The 14,055-nt window shown below is 44.5% G+C and overlaps 1 protein-coding gene across 2 annotated transcripts in view; it reads left to right on the forward strand.

The window, feature by feature from the left end:
- IL17RD (interleukin 17 receptor D) overlaps positions 1-14,055 on the forward strand; it is an 81,728-nt gene that overhangs the window by 13,443 nt on the left and 54,230 nt on the right. The window lies entirely within an intron of this gene.

Genomic DNA, 14,055 nt, shown 5'->3' on the forward strand with positions numbered 1-14,055 from the left:
GAGGAGGCAGAAGACACTTTTTTGAGCAACCACCCTGTGTTAAGTTGTGGGACCAGTCCCCCATCCACAGTGGCTGCCTGTCTGGGCCAGGAGAAAGACAAAGGAGTAGGGGCCTGGATAACAGGGAAATTCAGGAAGGATTCTGGGGCCACAGTACCAAGCCCTCTCAGTCCTCTCTCCACACTTCCCTGCTCATTCCAGAGAAACCTGAACGGGCTTCTGCTGCTCCTCAGCCTGGAACTGCCTCTGTGAAAAGCAGTTTGTTGACATTCAACTGCCTGAGGCCTTGCTTGAGGCCGTCTTAGAACTCTGGCTTTTTAGCCCACGTCTCAGTTGGTTCCCAGTAACTCTGGCTTCTTGCTCTGCCTCAGTTTCCCCTGCTTTGGAGGAGGCCCCCTTTTCTCTGTGAGGCTTCTCCATACCACTCCCTAGCTTTCCCTTGTGCCACAAAGCCTGGCCGACCCCATCATCCCTCCGGATTTCGTGAGAACGTGTCCAAACATTGCAGTGATGCATTGAGGAACAAACAAATTTGATGTGTTTATAAAGAAGAAATTGAATTTGAGTGGTTTGTGGGAGGCTTAGATGAAGAAGACAGGTCTTACCAAAGAGACTTTGAGCAGGGCCTGACCAGTGAGTGGACCTGGGCGCTGGGGGGACACTTTGGGCAGAAAGTAAGATGTGGGCAAAGCTGGAGAAGGGTGGTGGGGGGGTGGAAAGGTTGAAGATGTAGGTACTAGATAACAGGGCACCTTGAAGTCTGCCTGTGTGTGTTCTGTCAGGAGTGGTGAGGCTTGGAAGATTTCTCCAACAGGTGAACGGTTTGATAAGAGGGACACTCAGTGGCCATTCATTGGGTGAATATTGGTGCGTTCTGCGTGTTAGGTCTGATTTCTAGAGCTTAGATTTTATTTTATTTCCAGAGACAGGGTCTCTGTCGCCCAGGCTGGAGTGCAGCAGTGGCATGATCATAGCTTATTGCAGTCTTGAACTCCTGGGCTTAGGCAATTGTCCTATCTCGGCTTCCTGAATAGCTAGGACTACACGCACGTGCCACCAAGCCTGGCTAATTTTTTACACTTTTTATAGCGATGGGGTTTTATTATGTTGCCCAGGCTGGTCTTGAATTCCTGGCCTCAAGCGATCTGCCCACCTGGGTTTACAGACATGAGCCACCATGCCTGGCCAGAGCTTAGATTTTAGTAGGGGAGACAAACAGGATAATGAAATATCAGACCTGACCATGCTGTTTACAATAGCAACTTGCTGCTCACTCTGTCCTCTTTTCTTCACTTTTTCTTTGCAGAAGTTTTCACCATGGGACATACATAGTATTTTCTTTGTCCATCCTTTTTCCCCATTGCAGTGTCAGCTCCATGTGGGTGGGGCCTTTACCTGTTTTGTTCCCTTCTGCATCATGAGAACAGTGCCTGGCACATAGCAGGTTCTCCATACATGTTTCTTGAATGACTAAGCACTCTATGGGAAATTAAAATGAGGCAATAAGAGCAATGGGTTTTTGCAAGTAGACACTCTCCAATGGCCTCTCTGAGAAGGTGACATGTCAGTCAAGCAACTATAATAAAAGTTCCTCTGGGCAGGGAGTGGTGGCTCACGCCTGTAATCCCAGCATTTTGGGAGGCCAAGGCAGGCGGATGACCTGAGGTCAGGAGTTCGAGACGAGCCTGGCCAACATGGTGAAACCCCATCTCTATTAAAAATACATAAATTAGCTGGGTATGGTGATGTGCACCTGTAGTCCTAGCTACTCAGGAGACTGAGGCTGGAGAATCACTTGAACCCAGGAGGTGGAGGTTGCAGTGAGCCGAGATGGTGCCATTGTACTCCAGCCTGGGCAACACAGCAAGACTCCGTCTGAAAAAAAAAAAAATTTCCTCGAAAATTGTTTTCTTAACATTGGTTAATCATGTGGCAGTTAGTGCTGAGAGTAGCATAAAAAATATGCTTAATTTATTCATTCACACCACAGTTCTTGGCACTCCTGCCAGGGGCCACATACTGGTTAGAAGCTGGGCTTCAAGCCAGGTTCCCATTCATGACAGGGAGAGTGTGGGCTGGTGTTGTGTGGGAGCCACACCTGGCCGTGTCTGTTGCTTGAGGGGGTTGCTTGGACTGTCCACTTTACCCTGCACTGTGGATGAGAAAAATGTGAGAAGTTACTGCTAAACCCCAACTAAGCATCCTGGTTTTGGACTTTCTGAAACGACGTGAACGGAACAAATCTCACTCTCTGGCAGCAGCCCTCAGTTTGTATGAAACTTTGTCTTTTTCACAGGGGTGCAGGTCTCGTTTTTTGTTTGCTTCTTTCCCCTCTGGTGGTGAATGCATTTCATTTTCTGAAGCCACTTGAAGGTCTGTCCATAATCAGAGGTGCTCTTTGCCGTCTTTCCGGGGCTGCGGATTTGCTGGCCAGCTGTGGAAATGAGTTTTTGCCCAGCTTTGATTTTCATGCCTTGCCTCCCTGTGGGAGGAACTAGATATTTCTGATCTTACCTCTGCTTATATTCAGATCCAGCCAAGCAATCAGTGACTTCCCGGGCTTTTTTGTGGGAGACTGTGGGAAAAGTCCTGGTTGGCTGGCTATGAATTAATGAAATCCTTAGAAGGCTTCACTAAAGATAGCTCCTGTGGCTTACAAAAAAAAAATGGCATTGCCTTTTTAATTTGAGAAGGAGGTCATGGAGTTTTACCAAAATTAAGCAGAAAAAATGTAACATCTGGTTGTGCTGGTGGAAGACTGCTTCAGGGCCTCTGGAGCTATGAGTTCCCAGTGCTGGCATGCCCAAGGTGACTGTCACTGGCCTCTATAGTGCTGCTGTGGACAGGCCACCTCTCATTGTTCTCCTCCCTCAGTTTTGAAGTCATTGAGAGACAAATTCTACCTCCCACATCTTTTCACTTGAGCACATTTCCCATCTACTGAGCTTGCTTCTTTTACTTAAAGGGTCACACATTTAAAAAAGTACAGAGTTTCGAGTTGGTCAAGACTAGTGTAATCATTGCTTTTATCTCATTAAAAAAGGATGGGAGTGGATAATGGGGGAGAATTTGGGCAGCAGACCAGGGAACTTTTAAAGAGTATTAAAAAGTTTTTAAATTAGTAGGAATTCTGATAAGAGGAGAATGGTAAATTGCTGGAGAAGAGTTTTAGGGAAAGGCATACAGGAGATTTTAAATGGATCTATGACGTGTGTGTGTGTGTGTGTGTGTGTAAATAAATTTTTTTTTTTTTTGAGACAAGGTCTCATTCTGTCACCCAGGCTGGAGTGTGGTCATGCAATTATAGCTCATTGCAGCCTTGAACTCCTGGGCTCCAGCAATCGTCCTGGCCCAGTCTCCTGAGTAGCTGGGACCACAGGCGTGTGCTGCCAAGCTTGGCAATTTTTTTACATTTTTTTTTTGTTAAGACAGAGTCTCACTGTGTTACTCAGGCTAATCTCGAGCTCCTGGCCTCAAGCCGTCCTCCTGCCTTGGCCTCCCAAAGTGCTGGGATTACAAACATGAGCCACCATGCCCTGCCTAGGGCATACATTTTCTGAAACGATACAGGAAGATGAAGTTGTTGCTATCCCAACCCCCCAAGCAGGCAGCTAGTCACCTGTACAAAATACAGGTATAGATAATGTATAAAATGTATATATAAATGTATATAGTGTGTAAAATGTATATATGTGATGTATAAAATACAGTCACCTGTATATTAGAGTCCCTTAAAGCCCCACGTGGGGATTCCCCATTATTGTGCTCTTTCTCCCATCCTTTGTATTCTGAAAATTTTCAAACCTGTAGAAGAATTGAAATAACAGTAAAATGAACACCCATTTCCCCTTTGTCTAGAGTTACCAGTTCGTAACGTTTTGCTACACTTACCTCACTTGTCCTTTTAATGTCATTCATAATTTCTTTCTGCATCACATTCTAGGGGGCAGACAAGGGTCACTCATTGCTTTTTGATGTCCTGTCTCTTTAGCCTCCTTTAATACAGAACAGTTCCTCTACCTATTTTTTGGTCCTTTATAGCCTACACATTCTGAAGAGTCAAGGCCACTTGTGTACACAATTTGGATTTTTTATTGTTTCCTTATGAATAGGGTCAAATATTTTGACAAGACCCCTCTAAAGGTGATATTGTGACTTTGTTGGATTTTAGGTATCAACTGGTAACAAATGTGGATGCAGTTTTAGCAGTAAGAAAAATTTGTTTTTTCTGTGTGCAATTGTTGTATTTAGAGATCTATGCTAATGATAGTACCCAGTTTAGTCTTGTGTTATTTGTCTTTTTAAAAATGCAGTGTTTCACATTAAGCCTTCCCTTTTACTTTATTGAGAGTCTAAGGAAAGTGCAGGATGTCATTTGTGCTATCCTGTAATAAACTCTTTCCTTAAAGATTATTTAAAATCAACCACGCTCTCTCAAAATTAGGAGTGCTGTTTCTCAAGAATGCTCAAGGCTTTTGCTATTCACATGGGCTTGTTGCAGTTATAGATGTGTCGCCCTCAGAGACTGGGAATGAGTTCCTATTAAAGACCACTGTTTGGCCGGGGCAGGTTTACGGTTGACTGCTTCCTCACACCAAAATTCAGCCATTTCTTTCCTTTGTGCTAAAAAAACCTTGAACTTTATTTCCAGTAAAGGCTACTTTACTCAAAGCATACCCTCCCAGTTAGTTTCTAGCCTTTTAGTCCTGTGATTGCATGTTACCTACATTATTTTATTAGAGTCCCTTACAGACAGTTTCATTAGTTTAACTTGAATTATTATCTTCTACCTAATTACATGGCTTTTCTTTCTTTCATTTTACTCCACTCCAGATTTAAGGGCCAAGACATGTAAAGTTAATATTGGTCATTTTTCAGAGTAAGTTAAAATGTCAAAAAGTGACAAGTTGTTATTCTTACAGGGTACCAGGGAAACAACAGAGACAAAACCTCCATCTTTTATTCATAAGTCCAGAGAGCCTACGAGGGTGCAGGCAGGCCTGTGTGCCCGGCGTTTGTTCAGCTTTCAGGACTGGGCCTCCTCCCCTGCTGGCCATGAAATGTCATGCCGAGATGTAATAGTGGGACATTCAGCATCCAGAGAATGGTCCGCAGAGATTCAACTTTGCTTTTCATTTTCTTTTCTGGCACCGAGTCCACAGTCCCCTCTGTGGCCTGACAGTGAAAGGCCAGAAAGCAGCAATTTAGATGCTGGCAGAAATGGTGTGCAGCCTCTGCCCAGCGGGCCGGAGCTCCTGGGCTGGAATGCATGCTGGACACAAAGGTCGAGTGAGGGTATGCTTTGGTGGGGGGCAGGGGGGCAGCTTGCCTTTGCTTGGTCTCGTTTGCTCTGGTCACAGCCGAGAGAGTTCTCATTTCTATGGCTATGCTACCTTTAGTTTTGTAGAAGAGGGAGTGCGAGGTGCTTTTGATTTCAGAAATTGCTCAAGGTTAACCATTTTTGTGTAGAGGGAGGCACTGCGGGCACAGTGCTGAGGCTGCGCAGCTCCCCAGGCTCTGACATTTCCTTTGGATGAAGAAAACATACACAGCATTTGCTAAACAAGCCTAGACTTTGATTTAGAGCAGTAGTTTTTGATTGGGGGAATTTGGGGAATTTCTTTCTTTCTTTTTTTTTTTTTTTTGGGACAGGGTCTCTATCAACCAGTCTTGAGTGCGGTGGCGTGATCACAGCTTACTGCAGCCTTAACCTTGATTTGGGGAATTTCTGGAGACATTTTTGGTTGTCACAGCTAGGGTAGGCTGCTACTGGCAGTCAATGAGAAGGGCTCAGGGATGCTGCTAAACATCCTGAAATGCACAAGTCAGCCCTCCATGACAAAGAATTACCTGGCCCAAAATGTAGATAGCGCTGAGACTGAGAAACCCTGATTTAGGGGTCCCATCTTAGTATTTTGATTTCTCAGCCCTCTTAGCCTCATAACACTTTTCAGCTTCCTATCTGTTTAACAGAAGCTGCTGGTTCTATAAATCTGCACTCAGGATGAATTTCCATGAAACTCTCCAAGACATATGATTAAACTATTGTGGTGCTCCTTGAAGATATGCCCTGAATGCAACTACTATTTTAAATGCAAAAGACAATTTTTTGCCATAATTTGATCAAAGTAGCATAACCTGTGCCTCTGTTTTTGTTACTCACTGATGGTCTGTGGATAACATTACATTTTTTCAGCATGAAACCCAACACTTCAAATCCCTAAAGCAGTCTCAAATTTATGGTTAATAAAAGCATTTATTGTACTGGATGTCATCTGTTATATCACTCTGGGGCTAGAAACTGGCAAGCAGTGGACAGGAAATATTTTCCTTTCAAATCGCTTCAATCTTATGGTCTAGGGGCAAAAGTGTCTGATTTCAGGAAAGCCTCAGTGAATAGCATAGTAATGAATGCATTTTTAGTTGATTAAGCAGGCATTCTCTCCCTTTCAAACAATCTTCCCTCTTTGGCTTGGAGGGGCTAAATAAACATGTGATATTAAATGATAGCATTTCTTGTGTTGGCCGTGCCCTTTCTTTGATCATCTTAAACTTTTCAAAGTGTTTTCCAGGAATCCTCAGCATAGCAGGAGCAAGCCAGAAGAGAATGGCTAAACCCAAGTTTTGCCCCCCCTTTGTAATTGTTTACTTTCTGAGCGGAGGAGGTTTTCTGAGAAGATGCTGATTCTTCTGAATTCCTCTTTAAAAATGGAATTTGGTACCTCATCCTTGGCATCATGAATTTAGAAGGAAAAAATATTTTGAGTTTTTGTTTGTTTGTTTTCAAAAAGTCTGCAATTTTATTGTAATTTGAGTCCCTATCTCTCACATCCATCAAGTAAATAGGGTGAGGAGAGTTGCATCCAGAGGAAATCTGGTGAGGTGATGACATATCCAGGACAGTGTACCTTTCGTCCTGGCAGCCCAGTGCCTTTGAACATGTTATCTAAGTCATCACTTCCCAGCAAGCCTCGGAGGTAGATGATTATTTCTGATGTGGTTCCCTTTTTTCCAGATGAGGATTCCATGGCACAAAGAGCCAGGAAGGGATTAAGATGAGAGTCCATGTGACTCAGGCCTCTCTCTGCCAGAAACCGGAGCTGCAGAGTTCTTACCCTGCCCGTGCCCCCAGCAGTCAGACTTGCCCTGCCTTCCAAGCACCCTGTCTCAGATGGATGGCTGCCATGTGCAACAAAGCAACTAATGGGGGGTGGAAAGAGAGCGAGACTAGACAGCACTTTGGAGATAATTAAATTAAACTCAGATTAGGCAATTACCCCAAAGATTCCCAAACCTGGCCGAACACCAGAATCACCTGAGGAGCATTCTTGGCGTGGGGGGAGATTCCGGGCCTCACCCCAGACCTGCTTAAGTGGGATTTCCAGGGGAAGGCCAGGAATCTGAGTTTTTTAAAAAGCTGCCAGATTAGTGATTGCCAGGGTTTTGGAGGGATGGAGGGAGGGCTTGACTACAAAGGGGCAGTACAAGGGAAGTTTTTGGGATGATGGGACTGTTCTGTATATTGATTATAGCGTTGGATACATACATATATATGCATATACCTTGTGGACCTATACACCAAAAACTATCAATTGTACTGTGTGTAAATGAAAATAAATATGCTGACCAGGTGAACCTGAGTTATCTAGGTGTCAGTTGAGGTGGCCTGTGGTGCCTGGTGACAGCTGGGAATAGTTGCCCAGCTGTGAGAGAGTGTCACCTGTTATTGCAGAGGCAGGCGTGGGCAGGTGCTGAGCTCTTTAGCCCAGTGCTATCCAACAGAACTTTCTGTGACAAAAAATGTTCTTTCCAGCACCGTTCAATTCAGTAACCATCAACCACTTTTGGCTACTGAGTACCTGAAATGTGGCTGGCACAACTAAGGAACTGAATTTTTATTTTATTTTATTTATTTTATTTTTTTTGAGACGGAGTCTCGCTCTGTCGCCCAGGCTAGAGTGCAGTGGTCGGATCTCAGCTCACTGCAAGCTCCGCCTCCCGGGTTCACGCCATTCCTCTGCCTCAGCCTCCCGAGTAGCTCGGACTACAGGCGCCCGCCACCTCGCCTGGCTAGTTTTTTTTTGTAGTTTTTAGTAGAGACGGGGTTTCACCGTGTTAGCCAGGATGGTCTCAATCTCCTGACCTGGTGATCCGCCCGTCTCGGCCTCCCAAAGTGCTGGGATTACAGGCTTGAGCCACCACGCCCGGCTGAATTTTTAATTTTACTTAAACTTAATTTAAATTTAATCACCACACGTGGCTAGAGGCTACCCTATTGGACAGCTCACCCTCAAAGGTAGACACGGTGGTATCATGGAGCTTTGGCTCTGTGCAGGATGCACACTGTGGTGCTTTATGCTTGCAGGACAATAGTAAGTCATCCCAAACATAGGGTAAAATGGAAAATTGACAGGACTTACCAATATGGGTGAGTAAGTACAGAGAAGAAGGAACCTTAGGTTGAAGACTGACCTGAGATCTGCCCAGGCAGAGGACAATCCTGCTGAGTGAAGGAGTCTGCTTTTTTTTTTTTTTTTTTTTTTTTTTTTTTTGAGATGGAGTTTCGCTCTTATCCTCCAGGCTGGAGTGTAATGGCATGATTTCAGCTCACTTCAACTTCTACCTCCTGGGTTCAAGCGATACTCCTGCCTCAGCCTCCCAAGTAGCTGGGATGACGGACAAGTGCCACCACGCCCAGCTAATTTTTGTATTTTTAGTAGAGGCGGGGTTTCACCATGTCGGCCAGGCTGGTCTCTAACTCCTGACCTCAGATGATCCACCCGCCTTGCCTCCCAAAGTGCTAAGACTACAGGCGTGAGCCACCATGCCTGGCCAGGAATCTGCTTTTTCTTTTCCAAAGATAGCACCATCTTTGGCCCACTTCTTTCCCCAACCTTTCAACCTTGTTCATTTTAAAAGGTGCAGAGGTTAGTTGGGATGCTCTTGAATTATGCTCCCATTCTTCTGCAGTGATAGGATATACAGGAAGCCATCCAAGGGGCCCGGTGAGCCCAGTGCAAAGAGGTGAGGGTGTTCTGGGCTTCACTGGGCCCACCTGCCTCCCTAGACAGAGTGTGATGAAGAACCTGTGTGAGCATATTGTATTCCTTTTTGGGGAAGGAGAGCATATAAAAAAGGCAATTAGGCATAAACTTCCTGCTTTATGCTTTGAGCATATGACCTTTACCTTGGCTTGTGTTCAGACGCTCCTAAACCCACCTCCTCTACCCTCATTGATTTATGTTATCTTAGTGTTACTTTTCCAAATGTGTTATAAAAGAATGAGATTCAGGGAGTGTGGACTTTTATTAGTACAAACCAAATGGTGGCAGAAAGAATGTTCCAATTTATAAATGTATGTGTTCTTAAATAAATTTGCTAAATGGGTAACAAAAAATTTTGTGAGCTATGGGCTTATAACTGGAGGTTTTGTTAATCTGATTTAAAAATAGGACTGACTTGAAAGCGTAAAAGGGGGGAGGTGGCTTTAAAATTAGTGGGTCTTCTTTTCTTTTTTCTTTCTTTTTGTTTTTTTTGAGATAGAGTCTCGCTCTGTTGCCCAGGCTGGAGTGCAGTGGTACCATCTTGGCTCACTGCAACCTCCGCCTTCCGGGTTCAAGCGATTCTCCTGCCTCAGCCTCCTTAGTAGCTGAGATTACAGGCACGTGCCACCACGCCCAGCAAATTTTTGTATTTTTAGTAAAGACGGGATTTCACCATGTTGGTCAGGCTGGTCTCGAACTCCTGACCTAGTGATCTGCCCCCTTCAGCCTCCCAAAGTGCTGGGATTACAGGTGTGAGCCACCATGCCTGACATTCTTTATTTTTTATATGAAAACTTGACTTCCTTGGATCAGGAAGAAAACATTCTGGATGGATCATAGCATCTCTAAAGAGAGTTTCCTTGTGTTGCCTTTACAAATTGGTTACTTCAACCTTATAAGAAAAATGAAGTTTACTGAGTATTAAACTCCATTACATACTGATTATTCTACCCTTGAACACACAAACAGATCTTGTTGCATAGCTGCTATAATCACTGTACGTGTTTTATTTATTTATGGTTATTTTTTACTTATGTTTGTTTTCCAAAGATATTTCCATGTATTGATGTAGTCCACAAATATGTCACTTTTAGTGGCCATATGATATGTTCATGTTGTAAGCTCCCCTCCCCTTTTTGCCAGTCCTCACCCCACATTTGATGAGGCATTTGGGTTGTTTTCAAGTTATGACTGTTACAAAGCTGCTGTGAACATCTTCATACAGATGGGTTTCCTGCCCATCTCCCTTGATGTTTTGGTTTATTTCCTTGGCATTTATTCCCCAAAGTGAAATTACTGGGTCAAAGGATTTGTGGCTCTCATTACCTACATGTTTACCAGCTTGTCCTGTATAATGACTGAACCAGTTTACTGGGAGGAATTGTGTTTTGAGAAAAGAATAGGTTTGTTTCACGAATCTCAGCTCCACCATTTGCTACCATTTATTTAGACCTTGGGCAAATTTTTCCCTGAGGCTATTTCTTCATCTGTAAAATGTGTTATTAATAGTTCATCTCCCAGGGTTGTTGGTTGTTTTAGGATGTAAGCAAGATACTGTTTTTAAAACATCCAGCTCTGTGCCTGGCCACATGGTAACTGCTTTAGTGACTGGCTGCAGTCTTTTTATCAGCAGTATACACGTACTCGTTCATTTCCATCCTAATAATATTAATGTTTATCGGCCAGGTGGGTCAAGCCTATGATCCTATCACTTTGGGAGGCCAAGGTGGACGAATCACCTGAGGTCAGGAGTTTGAGACCAGCTTGACCAATGTGGTGAAACCCTGTCTCTACTAAAAATACACACACACATACAAAGAAAAATTAGCCGGGCATGGTGGGCAGGCACCTGTAATCCCAGCTGCTCAGGAAGCTGAGGCAGGATAATTGCTTGAACCCAGGAGGCATAGGTTGCAGTGAGTCAAGATTGCGCCATTGCACTCCAGTCTATGCAACAGAGACTCCATCTCTAAAAAAAACCTCTCACACACACACGAAATATTGTTTATAATTTTTTTTTCTTTCTTTTTTTTTCTTTTGAGATGGCGTCTCACTCTGTTGCCCAGGCTAGAATGCAATGGCATAATCTTGGCTCACCGCAACCTCCGCCTCCTGGGTTCAAGTGATTCTCCTGCTTTAGCCTCCCGAGTAGCTGGGATTATAGGCATGCACTATCACGCCCAGCTAATTTTGTATTTTTAGTAGAGATGGGGTTTCTCCATGTTGATCAGGCTGGTCTCGAACTCCCAACCGCAGGTGATCTGCCTGCCTTGGCCTTCCAAAGTGCTGGGATTATAGGCATGAGCCACTGCACCCAGCCCCATTTATAATTTTTCTTTGCCTTTGTTATTTTGGTGATGGCTTATACTTGTTTGATTTTGGATTTATTAGAGGACTAAATCTTTCATCTGGTGATTTACCTTCTGAGTATGTTTTAGTGCCTTTAAGTCTAGTAATATTAAAGCTAGGTGTGGGCGAAATGTTGCTTAGTAGAGAGTGTTAGGGAAGATGTTTTAAGTGAATAAATAAGAATTTAAAATAATTATTGATTAGTAAGTCTAAGAATGATTGATTAGTGAGTCTTCCTGACTTACCAGCATATTATGAAAATAATTGAATCTGAATATTATCATGGAAATTCTATTTGTACTGCCAGTTTGGCCCAAACCTTGTTCCTTTGCAGTGTATGTAGGTGTGTGGCAAGGCCGGCGGCGTGGAGAGTATGTGGCGACGTATGCGGGAGAGATATGTGTGTGCGCATCGCGGCGTGAGAGAGTAAAGCGCGTGGTGCTGCAGCGCGTGGAGAGTATATGTGCGCACGCATGCGGGGAGAGAGTATGTGTGTGTGTGTGTGTGTGTGCATGTACTTTCCCCAAAGCTTTTGGATTGATCACACATCACCCATAAAGAGAATATATATTAACTGTGTTTTATTGAAGTTCTTAAAAAATCCAAATCTTGGGCTAGAAACCACCCTGGTTAGGCTGTCACATTGAGGTCACTGCGACGTGTGTGATGAGAGCATCTCAGGCTGACTGCTTGTGACTATGGACAGGGTAGGTGACCCATATGACTGTCAGTTTCCTTACTACCTGTAAAATGGGACAGTTAGACTAGAATTATTCTTAAGATTTTAACTATTATTTTGATTGAGGTGATTTGAACCTTTAATTCGGAGGGTGTAATTGTCCTGTCCTACCCACTCCATGTCCTTATTGAGTTGCCCACCTCTTTTGCCACCTAGACTCTTGCCCCTTGCACCTGGGTGTCTGTTTTTCATCTCACTTGGGAAATAACACCCAACCTATGGCCATTGTTGCAGATCTTTCTCTAATACAAGAAAAGCATTTGTCCTACATATAGTTTTTATTTTTTAAATTGAGACACAGCTTTATTTTTGCAAAATGTGGCCTGTCGGCTCTGCGGGTCACTTTTGATGAGCCTGTGTTGCTTGCATACATGGAGGGTGCCCATGTCTCCACCTGCCTCCATCCTTTACATTTCATGTGTGCTCACCCAGCTCATCCACATGGCGAAAGACCCAGTGCATCTCCCAATTTTTAACATCAACACGATTGTTAATGATTGATTACAACCCATTTAGTCTTCTGGGCCAGGAGCTTTTAGGGCCCAATCAATCACTGAATCCATAAACAAGGGGACCGCCTCAGACTCCCTGGGAGCTTTGAATCACACTGGGGTGTTGACAGTCCCAGAAGCCTTTCTGTCAGCCACTGTCTGGGTTGGAGAGGATTTGGGTACTGTGCTAGGTGTTGGCGAGGGCAGAACAAAGGCAGCCACAGATATAGAAATTGTTTGTTTGACAGTTGATCTGCACATGGGTAATTGCAGAACTGAGTCGTTGATTTTTTACCCTCTTTACTCCCATTTACACCAAGCTGTCTTCTTCAGAATAGTGATACACACATACACACACCTACACCTTCCTTACCTATTTTTAAAAATGACTCCTTCCTGGGAACCCCAACATGAAGCAGATAAGAGTGCAGCAGCTCTGTTTGAAGACAGTGGGGAGAAGGACCCTGACTGAGCCCCGCCCCACCCACAGGTCCTTGCCCCTTACACAGGCATTGCTGTTCTGTGGGTTTCCCTCTCAGTCCAAGAACACTTATCCTGAGTGATTGTCCACCTGCCCTGGTTGAAGTGGCATTGCTTTAGCAAGTCCTCTGGGAAGATCCCTGGATATGATAAGAACATTTTGGGAAATGTAAAAGCAGTTACTTCCCCTCCACAAGGGTGAGTCTGGGACTACCCTTAATACACCAGAGTGAAGATCCTGGACTTGAGTACATGGGTGGGTGGACTTAAAGGGACCAGGGAGATAGAGAAGATAAAAGCAGAGATAAGCTTTAAGAAATAAGGTTATGGCTTGCACTGGCATCCTGTTGTGGGCAGGAGAGGAGCCAAGAATGCCTGATAGGCTGTCAGGAAGATGGACACCTCCACGGGGTCTGTGACACAAGCCAGAGGAGGAAGAGATGGTGAGCAGCTAGGGAAGAGGTCACTCATTCAGAGACCAAAAGGGCAACCGTGTGTGATAACAGGCCCTAGAGCATGAGGGCACCAACAAGGCTGACTTGATGAAATGCCTTATCTCCAGGGGTCACACCCTCTGGAAGCACACTGAGCTTAGACAGGAGTGATGACAAGTTGTTTTGGGAAGGGACCGTGGTTGAAACCAGTGCCTCCACCTGCAGCAGTGGCAGAGCAAAGGGTGTCTTAATCCTCTGCAGAAAGGACTGAGATGTGCATGGTATGTGCAGCTCATACCTCTGAATATCCTCACCTCAAATAAAGCTTGCTTGTGAACACCTTCTAAGAGTCTTTATCCAACACCCCGTGATTTGGCAGTCCCTCTTCTGTGGCTTATACCTCATGGTCCTCTGCCAGCAGAAAGCTGGACCCGCTGGTCAATCCTTTATGCTTGCAGGAGCCTTTGAGGTTCTCCCCAATGCTGGTCACTCATTGCATGAATGTTCATATCCTTAGG

The sequence above is a fragment of the Papio anubis genome, chromosome 2 (assembly GCF_008728515.1).
Source record: "Papio anubis isolate 15944 chromosome 2, Panubis1.0, whole genome shotgun sequence".
Classification (NCBI taxonomy): domain Eukaryota; kingdom Metazoa; phylum Chordata; class Mammalia; order Primates; family Cercopithecidae; genus Papio; species Papio anubis.